Below are 3,472 nucleotides of genomic sequence, written 5' to 3' on the forward strand. Positions count from 1 at the left end.
TCCACCCTTCCCGCCTCCCCCACCCTTCTCCCCCTCCCCTCTTCAGTTTCAGGCAGGTCCTGTTCTGCCCTTGTGACTGATTTTGTTGAAGAAAAGACATGCATAATAAGGAGGACTAAGTGTTTTTGTTAGTTGAGTTAAGGATAGCTATACAGAGAGATTCCTACTATTGCTTTCAGGTACCCATGCATAAATAGTTCTAATTTTAGAAAGTCAAAGGAAAAGACTAACTGGACTACCTTATTTTCAAATTCAAATTTTTGCAATTCCATAATAGGATACAATTATTTTAAATACATGTGAAAGTACAGTGAATTGATACTTTCCATCCTCTATTCAGTGAATGCATCTATCCATTTTGGTGCTTCAGAAGATAATACCTACAATAATCAAAACTTCTTTCATTTGCTTTCATGCAATACAGTTATAAATCTAAATAGTTTTCTGTAATTTATTATACTGCCTAAACTCCCAAATCATTGCAAGTTTCTTTCCTGTATTCATTTTGTAAATCATATACCTGAAACTGGAAAAGCTACATAACACTCTATTCACATGAGAGAAATAACTCATTTATTTTTACTAACAATTTAATAAAGCTTTAATATAACATAACATGTTAAACCATCAAAGTGTAAGATATTGTTGTACTATATGAACTGCAAAGTGTTGCTGCATAAGTACATAAATATTAGATCAAATATAATTATATCTCATTATTCACAAGACTATTGATTATCCATTCCTAAAATAGAGATTTTACTCCAGGCATGCAGGCAAGACAGGGCTAGAATTAATTGGGACAGTATAAGAAAAGTGGAGGTGGCCCAAACAATGCATACACATGTGAATAAATGTAAAAACAATAAAAGAAAAATAAAAGAACAATTTAAAGTAAGAGTATATACACATATAAAAACAATAATTAAGAAAAAAAATTAAAAACTGCATATTTTGTGTTTATGTCACTATCACAAACTAGATATAATGTGCTTAGAAAACAAGTTTCATATTGGCTCACAATTTTGAATTTCCATTCCATGATCAATTGGACCTATTTCTTTGGACTGAGGCAAGGCAGCACATGATGGCAGTAGCCATGGATTATCAAATGCTTTCCTTCACTGTCAGGAAGCAAAAGAGGTGGAAGAAGCTGCAGTATGCCTTCAAAGACATGTTCCCAATGGCCTAAAGACATATTACAAACATCTTTCTCCTAAAGATGTCACTACCTCCCAAAAGCCCAATTCTGGGACCAAGCCTTTTATACATGGTCCATGTGGTGAGTTACATTAAAATTCCACACCATGCATGTAAATTTGGGGATTATAACAATTAAGAAATTTTTAAAAATACATTTTGTAAAGTAAGGTAATTCTTTACAAAGGTGATTTTTCATGGGACATGTTTATATGGAAAAAGCCTCCTTAATATTCTGTTTATTCCAGACAGTTTGATGCTAGATTTCTAACACTCTGATACTTAAACTCTAAAATCTGTCTGTTACCATAGTTGATATGGGAACTTCAACACTCTCAGGTATTGTCTTAGTTGGGACTCAATGACAAAAATAGAGCAGATTGTGGTATGCTTAATGATTGGAGTTTGCATATTGTCTGAGAAGCTAGGTAGGCTACTGCTTCTATCTACAGCATAGAAAACTCAAATCTGAAAGACAAATAATCAAATAAGTTGGAAATGAATGATAGCAAACAAACAAACAAACAAACAAACAGACTGCTAAGCTGGAATAGAAATCAAGGGATAGACGGGAATGCCATGTATCTCCTTGTGCCTCCAGGCCTCCAACTTTGATGGTGGGCAAGATACTCACTACACTTATCACAGAGATAAAGACCTATCTGTCACAGGAATGGAAGATGAAGGAGGATTTGTTATGTGCCCCCACTGACAACCAATGCCAAGGAACTGACATAGTAATCACAACATCTATAGGTAGTAACACCAGCTAGAGCACTCTCTTGTTTCTCTCTCTCTCCTTCCCTCCTTTTCTTTCTTCTCCCCTCAGTTCCTAACTACACAAAATTATGCAGAAAAATAAATTTTAAGAAAAGTAGCTTTTACTTAACAAAATTGACATAATACAAATGCTCACACACCATTTTCTGTTTTGCTAATTGATAACATGTTGGCTGTGTGCTCCAGGAGGAAACAGTGTCATATTAGTTATGTGTGGACCCATATACAAGTAACTGGGAGGCATGAGTCAGTGGCAGAGATCTTACCCGGCATATACAAGTCCTCAAGTTCAATTCCTAGCACTGAAAAAAATGTCTTTAAGTTAACATGGCACCCATCATCAGTCTCTTTTCTCCTTCCACAAACATGTAGTACCTGTCCTTGTAGCATCTGTCATATTTCAGTTACATTTTTGTACAACTTCACTGCACCTTCACCATGTACCCTTCATTGATCCTTTCTTACCTTGCAATTTTCTATCTACAGACCTGTATTGTGTCTGAAGATATCTCATCACCCTTTTGAGGAAAATACCCTTTCTCTCCAGTTGAACTTTAATTTTTTAAGTTTTTCTCCATACAAATTTGACATTTCTGTCTGTTTAGAATTAGAATCTTCATTTTCATACTATCTGTCCTTAATTATATCAACAGGTAAAATTGTATTTGGCCAAGTGTCATGAGCTTTATGAGCTCCTGGTCCTATTGACCTAACTGGCAGTTAATGGAGATGCAGAAATGACAAAGGACAGAAGACAGACATGCAGAGAGTTGGGATGAGGTGTGTTGGGCACTCAGATAGACTGCATAACAGCCTCATTGCTTTTTTAGCTTTCTTCTTTTACTTTGCTTCTTTTCTCTATTCTTTAAAACCTTACTTCTTTTCTATTCTTAAAGCCTTTCCTCTTTTCTATTCATTAAAGTCTCTGTCCTTAGACTCACAGACCCACAACAGCATCAATGTCTATAAACTGCATTAGCATAACTTTTAAAGTCTCGGTCCTTAGACTTGCACTGTCCAATGTTTTCTTTAGCTTTTCTTTAGCATAGCTTTTTTAAAGCCTATATATAAAGTTCAGAAAGCTGCTCTGGTGGAGACACACAACAGCCAGGAGCAGCAGCTACAGCAGCAGTGGCAGCCTCACAAGCAGCCTGCAGCCAGCCAATCAATCAATCCCCCGGCAAGCTGACCCAGGAACAGCTTCCGCTGCTCACAAGCAGCCAACCAATCCAATCCCCGTCCTCCTTCAGCAAGTCTTTTATATACAGTGGTAAATGAGGTGAGCAAGAGTTCCTGGGGAGGGCCATGACATTGTAATGAGAGAAACCTGCTCTCTCTCTGTAATGTAAACATCTTAGGAAAAGCAGCTGTGCTGCATTTTGCCTTCACCCCCTCTGTGGCTGGGGCTGTGCCAAACTCAGCCTGCAGATTATTTGACACAGCTGTGTTTATGTCAAGATCTTATAGGCTTCTCATAATCCACTCCCCACAG

The sequence above is a fragment of the Castor canadensis genome, chromosome 1 (genome assembly GCF_047511655.1).
Source record: "Castor canadensis chromosome 1, mCasCan1.hap1v2, whole genome shotgun sequence".
In the NCBI taxonomy this organism is placed as follows: domain Eukaryota; kingdom Metazoa; phylum Chordata; class Mammalia; order Rodentia; family Castoridae; genus Castor; species Castor canadensis.